Source organism: Camelina sativa, chromosome 1, assembly GCF_000633955.1.
Source record: "Camelina sativa cultivar DH55 chromosome 1, Cs, whole genome shotgun sequence".
Taxonomy (NCBI): Eukaryota; Viridiplantae; Streptophyta; class Magnoliopsida; order Brassicales; family Brassicaceae; genus Camelina; species Camelina sativa.
In genome coordinates, this window is record NC_025685.1 from 16,886,666 (window position 1) to 16,902,886 (window position 16,221).

A 16,221-nucleotide genomic window follows, 5' to 3' on the forward strand; every position below is an offset into this window, starting at 1 on the left:
GTGTCGGTCGACACCTCCCTTCCAGTGTGACGATGTTCGTTTTCCTGGTTTGTGTGTTTTGTTTGTTGATTGTTTAGAACATTGGAGTCATTGTTGCTTGTGTGTATAGCCCAATATCTGGGAGGATTGTCTCATAGAGTATTTATCAAATACTCATGCATCTCAATTTGTGTTTGTGGTGCAGGTAAAGGCAAAGTGTGATCGTGGAATCAAGGCAATGAAGAGGAAGATGTTCTAGGGACTCGATTGGATGTTGTCTGGCATTGCTAGGTTGCTAGAGTTGGGTCTTTAGAACTTATTAGGTTGCCGGTTCCTTGGTTTCCTGTTGTTTGACATTGAAATGGTTAGGATTGGTTGTTGGTTATTCTATTATGGATTAATATTAGATTATTGGTTCAGTTGGTTATTTAATTGGTATTGTTATTCCGCTGTTGTTTGTGATTGTGGTTAGGTGGCTAGTGGGTATGAGAACACTAGTCATAGTTATTTATATTATTATTATTATTTATTATTAAAAAAAATGGGTCAGGTCGTTTCAGTTTGGTATCAGAGCCCTTACGGTTCTAGGTTTGGGTTCACTAGGTTTCTGTTGTGTTGTCTGGGACTGCATGTCTTGATTGATTAAGTGAGTTAGTCAATTGTGTGTGGCATGGATTCCTAGAACATCTTCTTCGAGCCTACAGTGTGATTTCACGGTGAGTTTTTGTGTTTTTGTGTTATGTTAAGATTGCTTGTTAGCCCTGTTCTTGGAAGTACAGTGGTTAAAGGTGTTTGAGTTGTTGGTCGTGGACATGGGCGTTGTCGTGGTCGTGGTCGGGCGGGTTCCTAAGGCCAGCGAGTGTGGTCCAGATTTCCACGAGGAGGTACGTCGTAGGATCGCAAGCGTATCAGGAGGTCCCAGAGGGGGTTAGCCGGTGAGCGTGCCAGGGGTGCTGGTAACCCAAGTGTGGGGTTGCTGCAGGTGGAGCCCAAGGTTGAGATGATCGTTTGGCGGATCTGTTGGCGTGTTGTGGGAGCGGTTACCGAGAAGGGTACCAGTGCAGGCTCTAGTGTACCGCATGAGGCGGGGTGCAGCCGAGGGCTGCGGATGTTGAGACTATCCATCTTTTGTTAGGAGAATGGAGCAGTTGTAGATGACCGGTACGAGATTCTTCTCGAGAGGTATCGAGCCTAGAGGGGCAGATAGGTGTTCATATGCAGTTGGATCAGATACTTCTCTGTTTGATGGGTAATCCAGGTTGATATGAGAAGTTGAGTGGGAAGGTGTAACATTGCAATGTTATACTCGGACCACAGGAGGAACTTTTGGTTGGGATATGTTTATAGTCGTTAAGGATTGTTGCTCCTGAAGGGATGGTGATTCCCCTGAATACCGATAGCTCGAGGGGCTGGGGCTCAGAGAGTGGCAGAGGGGATTATGTTCCCCTGAGGGGATGAGTAGTTCCCCTGATACCGAGATCTTGCGGATTGTGGTCCAAGAGTGAGACGGTATAACTCGAAGACGCTGGTCTGAGAGTGAGATCGGTATGGCTCAAAGGTTGCGACCTAAGGGTGGAGGAGTTGGGAGCAAGCAATGCCTAGGACGTGAGTATAAACATAAGGATCTATTGTAGACCTTGAGAGATTGACGGTGGTTTAATCTTGGGTTTTAGATGTGTTGACCAATGGGCTAGGGTTTTATTGACCGGAGCGGTTATGAATGTGTGGCTGTTGCGCCAGGATTATGAGGTCGGTGGTGCTGGAGTCCCCGGAAGGGGAATTGCAGCAGGTTTGAGCCGGGAAAGGCATGTTTATCACATACATAAGTTCACGAGAAGCCTTCATCGTAGGATAATCTAATCGTTGCGACGATTTGGATTACGTTCATTGGAAATTGACAAGATTGCTAGATTCAAGGATTTGGTAAGCTTGCAGAGGGAAATAAGGCAAGTGGTTTGAGTTGGCGGCTTGCAAAGCATTTGATGCGGTGAATCAGAATGTGCGAACGTATGGTACTTGTTTTTTTTATTACGCTCATATTGATGATTTGTTGTGGAGAATTGCTAAGCGAAAAGCTAACTTTCTAATAAGCTATCTTGTGGAAGTTTCCCTAAGAGGCAAGTTACTAGAGGTTCTTGGATGGACAAGAGGTGTGGATATCGGGGTGGTGGTGAGTTGATGTCAGCATACTGGATTATTAGTCTAGTAGAGCTGAGGAAGAAGATTGGGGATTCTTACGTCTTATTACTTCAATGTGGGGAGCATCGGTGTTGTTCGTCAAGTAAAAGGACGTGGTATGGGTATGAGTTCGTGGCGATGGCGTTTGGGTTGACTAACGCACCAGCTGCGTTTATGAGATTGATGAACAGCGTGTTTCAGGAGTTTCTGGACATATCTGTCATCATTTTCATCGACGACATCCTGGTTTATTCTAAGAGTCTGAAGAGCATACAGTGCATTTGAGGGCAATTCTGGAGAAGCTGCGGGAGCATAAGTTGTTTGCTAAGTTGAGCAAGTGTACTTTCTGGCAGCGTGAGATGGGTTTTCTGGGTCACATTGTGTCTGCAGATGGAGTTTCTGTAGATCCGGAGAAGATTCAGGCTATCAGGGATTGGCCTACACCGCAGAACGCCACGGAGATCAGGAGTTTTCTCGGTTTGGCAGGGTATTACATGAGATTTGTGCAGGGGTTTGCGAGCAGAGCACATCCTACGACTAAGTTGACGGGGAAAGATGTTTTTTTTGTCTGGTCACAGGAGTGTGAGAAGGGCTTTGCAAGCCTGAAGGAGATGTTGACTACTGCTCCGGTGTTGGCCTTGCCTGAGCAGGGAGAACCCTATGTGGTTTATACAGATGCATCTAGAGTGGGTTTGGGATGTGTGTTGATGCAGCATGGGAAGGTGATTGCCTATGCTTTGCGGCAGTTGCGGAAGCATGAGGACAACTATCCTACTTATGACTTGGAGATGGGTGCTGTAGTTTTTGCCCTGAAGATTTGGAGATCTTATCTTTATGGTGCAAAAGTACAGGTGTTTACAGATCACAAGAGCCTGAAATATCTATTCATTCAGCCCGAGCTGAATTTGAGGCAAAGGCGGTGGATGGAGCTGGTGGCGGATTATGATTTGGAGATAGCCTACCACCCTGGTAAGGCTAACTTGGTTGCAGATGCTTTGAGTCGGAAGCGGGTGGCTTCGGGTCAGGAGCAGGATATGGATTCTCTGGTAGGAGAGTTCAGTGCGTTGAGCTTCTGTGCGGTTTCTCAGGAGCCGTTGGGTTTGGTTGCAGCTGATAGAGCAGATCTGTTGAGCAGAGTGCGGTTGGCTCAGGAGTCGGATTTGGGGCTGGTGAATGCCTCAAAGGATGTTGACTCAGAGTATCCGATTTCGGCTAATGGTATTCTTCTGGTGCATGGGCGGATCTGTGTGCCCAAGGATGAGGAGTTCAGGCAGGATATTCTGAGAGAGGCTCATGCGAGCATGTTCTCTATTCATCCAGGAGCGACTAAGATGTACCGTGATCTCAAGAGGTACTATCACTGGGTCGGGATGAAGAAGGACGTGGCTAGTTGGGTTGCGAGGTGCGATATGTGTCAGCTAGTGAAGGCTGAGGATCAGGTACCAGGTGGATTACTGAAGAGTCTTCCCATTCCAGAGTGGAAGTGGGATATGATTACTATGGACTTCGTGGTGGGTTTGCCAGTGTCCAGGACGTTTGATGCTATTTGGGTTATTGTGGACCGGTTGACTAAGTCGGCACAATTTCTGGCCATTAAGAAGACTGACGGAGCAGTAGTCTTGGCTAAGAAGTATGTGAAGGAGATAGTCAGGTTGCATGGGGTGCCAACGAGTATTGTGTCTGACAGGGATTCCAAGTTCAATTCGGAGTTCTAGAGGGCATTTCAGGCAGAGATAGGCACTAAGGTGCATATGAGTACAACTTATCATCTCCTGACAGATGGACAGTCAGAGAGGACGATCCAGACGTTGGAGGATTTGCTGAGGATGTGTGTGTTGGATTGGGGTGGCCATCGGAAAGATCACTTGAGCTTGGTAGAGTTTGCTTATAACAACAGTTACCAGGCGAGTATTAGCATGGCTCCTTATGAGGCTTTGTAATGGAAGTCTTGTCGTACACCGTTATGCTGGACTCAGGTGAGGGAGAGGAGCATGTACGGGGATGATTTTGTTTAGGAGACCTCGGAGAAGATTCGGGTTCTCAAGCTGAACATGAAGGAAGCTCAGGATCGGCAGAGGAGTTATGCCGATAGGATGAGGAGAGATCTTGAGTTTTAGTTTGGAGATAGAGTGTACTTCAAGATGGCCATGTTGCGGGGTCCGAACAGGTCATTGACTGAGACTAAGTTGAGTCCGAGGTATATGGGTCCGTTCAGAGTGATTGAGTGAGTTGGACCAGTGGCATATAGGTTGGAGTTACCTGAGGTTATGCGTGCATTCCATAAGGTTTTCCATGTGTCTATGTTACGGAAGTGTCTCCGTGAGGATGACCAATTGTTGGCAAAGATCCCTGAGGATTTTCAGCCCAACATGATTTTGGAGGCGAGACCAGTGAGGGTTCTCGAGAGGAGGATCAAGGAACTTCGGAAGAAGAAGATTCCTTTGATGAGTGTCCTGTGGGACTGAGCTGGTGTGGAGGAGCAGACTTGGGAGTCTAAGGCGAGGATGAAGGCAAGGTTTAAGAAGTGGTATGAGAAGCAAACCACGACTTGAGCTTGCCTAGCCTGGTCCCATCTGTAGTCCGTGGCTGGAGTATTCCAGCCCATCCCTCTTGTTACTCGGTCGCTTGGGGTGGTTGGTTGCGCAACTCAGTAACAAGATGAGGTGGTGTTTGGGGTACAAAATTTCCGTAAGACAATGTTTGGAGGGAAGTTCCCTGAATTAGAAGTTGTTATAAGTGGAAAGTTTCCAAAAGTGGTAAGTGCTAAAAATGGAAAGTTTTATGTGAGTTAGAATTTGTCCATTTTTGGTGGCGGAGAGCCTGGGGAGGGCTTGTGTGGCCTTTGTGGCGGGCTGTTTAGCCGTTGTGTGGCCTTTGTGGCGGGCTGTTTAGCCATTGTGTGGCCTTCGTGGCGGGCTGTTTAGCCATTGTGCCTGTTGAGGCGGTCCTTCGGGACAGATGGTCTTCGTAACGGTCCTTCGGGACGAGTGGCCTTGGTGGCGGTCCTGTTGAGGACATTTGTTTGGCCTTTGTGGCGGTCCTGTTTAGGACATTTGTTTGGCCTTTGTGGCAATCCTGTTTAGGACATTTGTTTGGCCTTTGTGGCGGTCCTGTTTAGGATATTTGTTTGGCCTTCGTGGCGGCCCGTGGGGCAGTGAGATGATCCTTGTGTGGTCATGGGGTATTCCAGTGAGGGGATATGTGGTTGGAAGGACATTGTGTTGTCTTACGCGAGCCAAAGACAACACGTTTACGGGAAGAAAACCTGGATAGGGATAGGACTTAGACGTGTTCAGAATTGTTTGCTCGCGACTCTTGGGGAACTTTGGTTCTCCTAGTACCGTCATATTCTAAGACTTTGTGGCTTGGGAGTATGGCTTTGTATATCGACTTCGGATGACGATCCGGAGGCGTGCTGTAGGGTGGCATTCCGAGAGACGAGTATTGGACTCCCTTATATACATTATGGCATGCGGGTTTAGGCCCGATGAGGAACCAATATTATGGCATGCAGACTTCAGTCTGATGAGGAGCAAATAAAAACTCAAAGTTTGGGCCTGTGAGTAAAAAAAGGTGAGTCCAAAAGTCGAGAGCAAATAACGCCTGGAGCGTGAGTCTATCACCTAGAGGTGACCTTTCGTATATCAGTCGGAGGAGTGTGGGCCGTGGAGTCGGTAGCACATGAGTCCTTGACTGGGAGTTGTTCGAGATTCGAGGACGAATCTATTTTGGTGGGGGAAAATTGTAATGCCCGCGAACCAAAACTCTGCGTTTTGGGGGTGGGTGTCGATCGACACTCATGTGGTGTCGGTCGACACCACTTATTCTAGTTCAATCACATCGATTTAATTATCCATTTGAACCGGTTTGGTTTAGGGAAAACCATTGAACCGAACTATTTAGGTGTTTTGTCGCAGTAGAGGGTTTTGGCAAGTTGTGTTTGTCGTCGTTCTCTTGTTTTTGAGAGAAAAGAGAGAAAAACCTTGTTCTTGAGATTTTGGTGATTTTTGAGAAGATTGTTGGCTGTTCTTGGGAGATTTGTTAAGAGGGTTGGATTTGTTGCTATTGGTCTGAATCTTCGTGCAAAGAGGTGAGTGCATGACCATGGCTAATCTAAGCCCTTGATTTCCTTGTTCTTGCTTGTTTGTTGTTGTTTTTGTGTGTTTTCTTGCTGGGGATTGGATCGTACAGGTTCCTAATGATGTTTCCGGCATGGGTTTTGAGTATTGGATGATTTGGAGGAGATTGGGAAGCCAGATTCGACTCTCGGCTTCGTGTGGATCGCAGTTGCAGGTGGAGTGTCGATCGACACCAGCAAAAATGGGCATCGATCGACACTGTGGGGTAGTGTCGGTCGACACCAATGCCAGTGTCGGTCGACACTAGGCTGGTGTCGGTCGACACTAGCCTGGTGTCGGTCGACACCTCCCTTCTAGTGTGACGACGTTCGTTTTCCTGGTTTGTGTGTTTTGTTTGTTGATTGTTTGGAACATTNAGTTCAATCACATCGATTTAATTATCCATTTGAACCGGTTTGGTTTAGGGAAAACCATTGAACCGAACTATTTAGGTGTTTTGTCGCAGTAGAGGGTTTTGGCAAGTTGTGTTTGTCGTCGTTCTCTTGTTTTTGAGAGAAAAGAGAGAAAAACCTTGTTCTTGAGATTTTGGTGATTTTTGAGAAGATTGTTGGCTGTTCTTGGGAGATTTGTTAAGAGGGTTGGATTTGTTGCTATTGGTCTGAATCTTCGTGCAAAGAGGTGAGTGCATGACCATGGCTAATCTAAGCCCTTGATTTCCTTGTTCTTGCTTGTTTGTTGTTGTTTTTGTGTGTTTTCTTGCTGGGGATTGGATCGTACAGGTTCCTAATGATGTTTCCGGCATGGGTTTTGAGTATTGGATGATTTGGAGGAGATTGGGAAGCCAGATTCGACTCTCGGCTTCGTGTGGATCGCAGTTGCAGGTGGAGTGTCGATCGACACCAGCAAAAATGGGCATCGATCGACACTGTGGGGTAGTGTCGGTCGACACCAATGCCAGTGTCGGTCGACACTAGGCTGGTGTCGGTCGACACTAGCCTGGTGTCGGTCGACACCTCCCTTCTAGTGTGACGACGTTCGTTTTCCTGGTTTGTGTGTTTTGTTTGTTGATTGTTTGGAACATTGGAGTCATTGTTGCTTGTGTGTATAGCCCAGTAGATGGGAGGATTGCCTCGCAGAATATTTTATCAAATACTCATGCATCTCAATTTGTGTTTGTGGTGCAGGTAAAGGCAAAGTGTGATCGTGGAATCAAGGCAATGAATAGGAAGATGTTCTAGGGACTCGATTGGATGTTGTCTGGCATTGCTAGGTTGCTAGAGTTGGGTCTTTAGAACTTATTAGGTTGCCGGTTCCTTGGTTTCCTATTGTTTGATATTGAAATGGTTAGGATTGGTTGTTGGTTATTCTATTATAGATTAATATTGGATTATTGGTTTAGTTGGTTATTTAATTGGTATTGTTATTCCGCTGTTGTTTGTGATTGTGGTTAGGTGGCTAGTGGGTATGAGACCACTATTCATAGTTATTTATATTATTATTATTATTTATTATTAAAAAAAAACGGGTCAGGTCGTTTCAGTAGGTAACTTTCACCAGTTGTTCATACAAAATATCTTTAGACTAAAAAAACATTCATGGTTAAAAAAATTATGTCACAAAACAATTTTAGTAATTTAAAAAACTATAATTCTGCCAAAAAGAAAATAAAATAATAAAAAAATTGTTTAATTTGATCATAATTTATTTTACAAATAGTGATAAAGAACATGTTTTAACAATAGAATATTTTTGTAAGATCATATTTTTAATAATAAAAGATAAAATAACATTGTTGGACACCAGATACAATTATACAAATAATGCACTAGCCAAAATAAAATAAAATAAAACGTCGTTAAATATATAATTAAATCATCATTTATGCAGAAAATGTTAAATTACAATATGTGTCATGGGTACAACCGTGACAAAGAAAAGAGAGAGAAGTTAGTTTGACAAAGCAGAGAATAAACTCTCAACATGATAAACAGAACCTACAGGTCTGGTAGGTGTAAAGAGCAACTCGTAGGATTTGGTATGGAGATCATGTATCACGACCCTGAAGCAATAACTTACCCTTGTCCATAATTGCTATCGGTGAGCAGTGTCGGTGAGAGGGCAAACAAGGGTTCCCCAAACCAAGAAAAAGTTTGGGTGAGATCTATGGAACACATTTGGTTCCATGTCTTGCCTTTAGGATGGAACGACCATATGACTTGAGTGGGCCATATTTTCTCAGATACGCACAAGTGGTTATCGAGGATGCACATGGTGAACTGACGAGGGTCACATGGATGGGCAAAGGGAGCTTTACAGATTACTTGGAAAATTTCGGTGTGAAGGTCGAAACATAGTACCTTGGGTTCTTCACAGTTGGTGAACCAATAAAGTGACCCATCTAAATACACGGGTTTATGGTAAGCGTTGATCTCATAAGAAGAAGAAGGGACAACGTACCTCCATGCATTGGTGGTAAATCGAAAAGCTCACACGTAGTAGCATTGTCTAGGCCAAATACGGATGAGTTATATAACCAAACCGGCTTGTACGTGCCGGTTACTTTGTCTCTACCGAGTCCAAGCTTAGCACTTGGGAAGTTGACCTTTTTTCTATCGAACAAAGGGATGTGGAGCTGTTGATAGCTGCAAAGAGGAAAACTTTGATACCATCCAGTTGCGGGATTCACCACGTAACTCGGATTGTGGATACTGGAGAGGCATAGCATACCGTCGCAGCTGCCATAGCAGAACAAGGGGCCCAAATATGGGAACCTTACCGTCCAAGCTATTGATGACCCGAACTTAAATGATTGATAATCTCTTAGTCTCACATTATCTTCACCATTGACAAAGATGAAAAGGACATCGACACCTCGTGATTGCCTACAATGGTCCAGACGTCGTTCCTTGAATTGTCGAGAATCGATTGTCGATATTCAATTCTTGCACACAGACCTGTATACAAGGAGAGACTGGATGGTAAGTCTCTCGAGGACGATGAGCTCTACAACATCGTTGGGTGGCAATTACACACACGGACGAAGTCTTTTCAACGACATTAAGACCCGTGCTACAGCACGGGTTGAAATTCATTTTATTTCTATTGTACTTTTTATATAAAACTAGATAAGAGCCCGCACGATGTGCGGATTTAACAATTGTTGAAGAAAATAAATCCTAAATCTTAAAAAAATATTTGAAAATATATAAAGAAATTTTATTTCCTAAAGTAAATTTATAGATCATTTAAGTTAGAGAATATATGTATTTATCTTCATACATTTATTTATATTTATATATTTTTAATATATTATAACAATTATTACAATAATCTAAAGCTAATTTATATCCCACTAAAACTTTTGCCAAATACTCATCCTTACAAATATTATATTGTCAAATTTCAAAAACGTTTCACAACTTATACAAAATATTTTACATGCAACATATTCATCAAAGTAACATTTAATAAGTAACCACGTATAATTTTACTCTATGTTTAACCATTAAAGATATGTTCTTACACCCAAAATTGTTTTATTGTTAAAGTATGCTCTTTATCACCACCTATAAAATGTCTTCTAAACAAATTAAACAAATTTTATGTTGCTTTACTTTCATTTTGGCATAATTATAGTTCTTATAATTACTAAAATTGTTTTGTGACATAATTTCTTTAACCATGAATTTTTTTTACTCCAAAAATATTATGGATGAACAACTGGTAAAAATTATCTACTCGATTACAATGATTTTCTGACTAACCCAATAAAAGTTGAGAAAGTGAAAAAAAGTTAATATAATATAATAAAAATAAAAGTTTGAAAATTATAATCAGGATGGTATATATAAGTCTTAGATGATTCAGATATACAAAATGGAAAATTTATATACAATCCAAAACATGACATATGTTATAATCACGTTAAGGATCAACAACCTATTTACTCTTCAGAAATATCCAATTGTACCAATACAACTTAAAGCTATGACCTCGTCTCAAATATTCTCGAATCATAAATTCTCAACTTATTTTTACCTTCATAAAAAATTTTCATATATTTCTCTATATACCTGGTTTAAACGGTTTTATGAACCTAATTCGATAGAAAACCACAAAAATCCAGTTTGAAACCAATTTTAAAATGGTATACCGTTCCAACTTCCCAAATTTGAAACTGCTTCTCAATTACTCGATCAAGCAGCTCTTGTCAATACCGGAATCACCAACATTATTCAGAAATAACAACTCTAAATTTTGACCAAAAACATCAACCACTGCCTTATCTTCCAAACTTATAATGTTAATAATTGTAGAATCACTTTTGGAACCTCCATCAGTGTCCTCATCCTCGATTAAATTAGCGGGCTTATATACTTCGATTTAATTGCATAGCTTTATTAAAAAACCCGCACGAATCAAAGACTCACGCAATAGATCAACAAAATTATAAAGGAAAAAAAATCAAAGATCTAAGCTTTCGATAAAAACATGTAATGTTATGTAGATATAATGTTATTTTCTTAATTAGCCCTCCTATTATGTTTCAAAAATAATAATTCTTTTGACATAACTTATGTTATTGTTTTAATATTTGTTATTTACTATTTATTTATTAATAATCTAATAATATACATTCTTAGTGAATAACTTTTTTGTTTATACATGTCAAAATCTTATTGAGAAAACACTTATAATATAAGTAACGTACAATGGAAAACAGATTAGTTTTCTTAATTTTCTTTTTTTGATTTAGAATTTTTTTAGATATAAATATGTAACTTTTTTTTAGTTTTGATGGTATTTTCTTAATTATCTGTTTGAGAAAATAATTTTTTTTTGACACTTGTCAACATATCGTCAGTGTACTTGACACGTAAAAAACCCGCACGAATCAAAGACTCACACAATAGATCGACAAAATTATAAAGGAAAAAAAAATCAAAGATCAAAGCTTTCGATAAAAACATGTAATGTTATGTAGATATAATGTTATTTTCTTAATTAGCTCTCCTATTATGTTTCAAAAATAATAATTCTTTTTACATAACTTGTGTTATTCTTTTAATATTTGTTATTCACTATTTATTTATTAATAAGCTAATAATATACATTCTTAGTGAATCAATTTTTTGTTTATACATGTCAAAATCTTATTGAGAAAACACGTATAATATAAGTAACGTACAATGGAAAATAGATTAGTTTTCTTAATTTTTTTTTGATTTAGATTTTTTTAGATATAAATATGTAAATTTTATTTAGATTTGATGGTATTTTCTTAATTATCTGTTTTGAAAAATAATATTTTTGACACGTGTCAACATCTCATCAGTGTACTTGACACGTGTCATGATCATGTTAATAACTAATTTGGAAACCCTACTTTATATAGTAAAAGTTTTAATATAATAAAAAAAATTAGTTCAGACTTCAATTTAAACTTTTTTCCCAAGACTGTCAATCGGTTCTTCATGATTTTTGTTTTCTTCGTTTTTTTCGCATGTGCCTTCACAAATTTTGTTGCAGTACTCAGTGTCCGAAATTGGCTAACCATAGAGACATAAAATTTGTTTATTTATTTTTTGTGCAAACAAAGACATAAAATTTAATTTGTTAGGTTATATAGTATAATATAAGACCAAATATGGATGACACATAATATATTTATTTTACTATGTAGTGGTTGAGAATCTTTTGTAAAAGTGAAACTTTGATATGGATGACACATAGTATATTTATCATAGTTTTTTTTTGTGATTTCTGATCGTTAAAATTGACACGTGTCACGATCTGATGAGTTACTAACTTTGATATTTAATCGTTAAAATTGACACATATCACGATCTAATGAATTTTTAATTTTGATCTCTAATTATTAAAACTAACATGTGTCACGATCTAGAGTTAGAGTTACTAACTTTGAGATACAAGGTTTATATAATAAGATATAATTTATATTATTTTTATTAAAAGTTTTTTTTGGATAAAACATTATGCAATAAAATCATATGCTAAATATGAAGGCTTGAAAAAAACACCTATTTTGTAAGTTTTATATCGTTAATGATTCTAGATGGGTTGTAACCATTTATAACATATTTGTAACCATTTATAACTATTTATTAAAAATATAAAATCTACAAAAACTATGTTGTGTACTTTCCTTTTATTAAAAAGGGATTTATAGGATACGGATTGAGCAAACCGACTCGGAAAAGGAAGTTTGAACACTTTCTCCCTTTCTAGCCTTTCTTTCTTTTCGTTTTTGTCAATAATTTAGTCGGAAAATACTCTACAATATATATTAAAGATTTTATCAATTCAATTCAATTCAATCAAATACTAGAATTATTATTATTATTATATTTAATTTTGTCGTCAGTCAAATACAAAAATTATTCAATTGAGTAGAAACTCTAAAAATTGATTATATATATTCGTAATGTTTATTAGATTAGTTACAGAGTACTATGATATTTTATTAGTTTACAGAGTAGTTAATTTAAGAAAATATTTTAAATTAGCATCAAACAAGTTTAAATACAATTATTCTAAATATATATATATATATATATTAGGAGTTGTTCCGTGTTACGCACGGATTTGTCTTCGTATTTTTCCATAAGTTTTGTTTTTAGAATATAATTGTCATTTGTTCCATTGGTAATTTCTTTTTCTACTGTTAGATTTTCATTTTTTTTTTTTGCTTTTTTAATTGGAGTTCTTTTTCTATTGATAAAAATGGTTTATTTTTCGGGGAAAGAGTCATGTATCTTAAGTAACTAAAACTATATCCTCATGTATAATGAATACCATTAATCATGTTTACTTTATCTAATAACAAAATTAAATGTTTACAAGCTTAGACGGATTCTCTTCTATAATTAGGACGTGTTGTTTCGGGATGTAACCACTTTGCAATACATTCATGGTGAAATTTGTGATTACAAATTAGATGGTTTGTGTAATGTATTTGTAAACATTAAAATGACACTATTAAACATTAAATTGGTCGATCAATATTTAACCAACTTCGACAAAATTTAAATACAATAATTTTGAATAATATTATAAGGTTTATTCATGTGTCTTTACTCTCTAAAAACCATGAATTCAAACTTCAATAGTATTTTTATTTAGATTTAATTAAAATCCAAAAAATATGAGATTCCATAGAGATTATTTTTTCTATAGTTTTCTGTATTTTAACAATATATAAAATGCTATAATATTTATTTTTCTTTTATTCACTGATGTAACTGTAACCATAAATAGTAGTCTATTAAAAATAGCCTTCATAGCCTATCTAGTGGTTTTAAATGAAAAATTAAAAAAATAAAGATCACCTTTTGGTGATTTTATTGACTTCAACATTGTTAAAGGAAAATCCTCATCTTCTTTGTCTTGAAGACAAAGACATATATGCTAAAGTTGAATTGAAGTCCCATATCACAAGTTAACTGAAGTCGGAAGTCAGTTACAAATCACCTAGTAATTAAAACCTTGTTTCCTTCCACATATATTAGAGATCTGATCATCTATTTTAAGCATTGAGTCTCCCTATCCATAGTAGTAATCTTAAAAAATATCAAAGTTAGAATAATATATAAAATAAAGGAATTTATAATTTTATTTTAAACTCAAAAAAATCATTTTCTAAAACAAAATATACCTTTGTCTGGGATACATATCTTATGCTAAGTTGCATTGTTCATTTTTGATAGATGTCATCGTGAAACTCTGGTAAAATCTCTGTGAAATTGTAGGATGGAAAGAATTCTTCCCTATCAAGAAAAACTGTGACGGATTCCTTTGACTTTATAAATATGTCGTAGTGTACATGCACGTAGGCTTCATGGTGTCTTCATGTTGTAATTAACCTTTACGAACACGTTGAGGTAAAACAGACAAATGTCATTACACCTTACTCAATATGTTGAGAGAAAAAAGCTTAAGAGGAGAAAATAATAGTAACTAAATTTTTTACTTGATTGTTTGGTCATTCCGTAAAGGTTTTCTCCACCACCTAACCGTCCAGACTACTACTTTACATGCTTGCATAAACTTCAATTCCTTGTCTGAGATCTTGATCCTCCGTTTTCATTTAAAAAAGAACTGTGCAATGAGCAATTTCATTTACATGATCTAAAGAAAAAAAGTTTCAGAGACATGAGACTTTCCTAGAATCATAACAATAATTTGAGTACGAAACAGAATACAATCACATCAAAAACATATTAAGGAACCAGCCAGTCAACCACTAAAGTAGGCAATTTGCCGGTTTTAAATTAATGGGCATTATAGAATTTTAGATAAGAAAATTAAGAGATCAGAATATATATTTATGACTAAACATTGAAAAATAAGAGATTAGAATATATATTTATGACTAAATGTAAACTAATTTATTGGAATTTAAAGGTGATAATGGGACGTGACTAAAACAATATTTAGCCTTACACGGTTTATTGAATCGACGATAAAGAAGTCAATATTAACCATGTTATAAGTTTGAAATTGTGAAGAATACGCATGGCCCATTAGTAGCATTAATTCAGTTTTTTTGTGTCTTCCTCAAGACATTAGAATCCTTTTGTTTTTTTTAATTTTTGTCGTCTAATAAAAACCAAAACCAAAGAAACAGAATACATTGAGACTTAAAAAATAAAACACAAATACATTTAATCAGATTCAGCCCTCACTTGATCTTCAACCCAAGAAGGCCTTCCAAGTGTTAGGTAGGACTGAAACCTTCCATCACGAGTAACACTCTTTGCAATAGCTGCAACCACCTTATTTGCAGAAGATGCAACTTGATAGCATTTCCAAGAGGAGAATTTTGAAAGAGCTTCATAGATGTCCCCCAATACTAAGTAGTATCGTGGCCATTCTCTAGGATTGTTAATTGCGTCTATAGTTGTAGCACTATCCATAGCAACCTCTACTCCCGTTACCCGAAGGGTCAATAACGCTTCAAGAGACTATAAGACACAGCGCAATGCCGCTAGGATCCTATCATTCATGGCTAGTAACAAATTCATGGCATGATAAATTACTTGTCCTTGATCATTCCTTGCAATCCATGCGCCATGGAACAAGCTTATACTATTACGCCATGAAGAGCCGATATTGTATTTTTAACCATTCCGGGTGACGGTTTACACCAGTTAACCTCTAAAGTAGGAAGATTTTTCCGCCATTTGTTTATGTAATGTCCCGACTGTCACCTCTCAGTGGGCCTCATGTACACTCCCAGTACATGGGCCCACTTTCTTTAATGGGTCTCACGTCTTCTCACTAGGTCTGTGAGCCTATCTATATCCAACGGCCGGTTTGCTACGTCCGGGAAGTTTTAAAGACTTGTTACCATCCCTAAAAATCACTAAATGATCTTTCCTTGTGTTTTGTCCTCACTCGCACAATTCCGACAGTCACTTCCCGGAAGGTCACCCATCCTGAGACTACTCTAGCATAAGTACGCTTAACTGTGGAGTTCTCTCAGGATCCTTGAGCAAAAAGATAAGTGCACTTTGGTGACATAGGTGGCGAAATCAGTTCTTTTAAACCTCTCTGCAAGTCTCTGAAACCGGGGTGTCACAATTCACCCCCACTAACAGATCGTAACGTCCTCGTTACGCACCAAGACCACCATCCTCGATGGTGTGAGCCCACTCGACTCCACATTCGTCTGGGTTTGGCTCTGATACCACTTGTAACACCGTGACCATCACCTCTCAGTGGTCCTCATATCCAATCCCAGTCAATGGGCCCACATTTCTTAATGGGCCTCACGTCCTCTCATTGGGCTCAGAGGCCTATTTTATTTTTTCCCTGGCAACTACTCCACCAAAATTCACACATCGCACTTGTTATTTTATTACACTAGTTTTTACTTAATCGAAAGCACGATATAGCATAAACTAGTAATGTCATCGCCACAACCTTAAGTAAAACTTCCTTACCCCCCCCCCCCCCGAGAGAT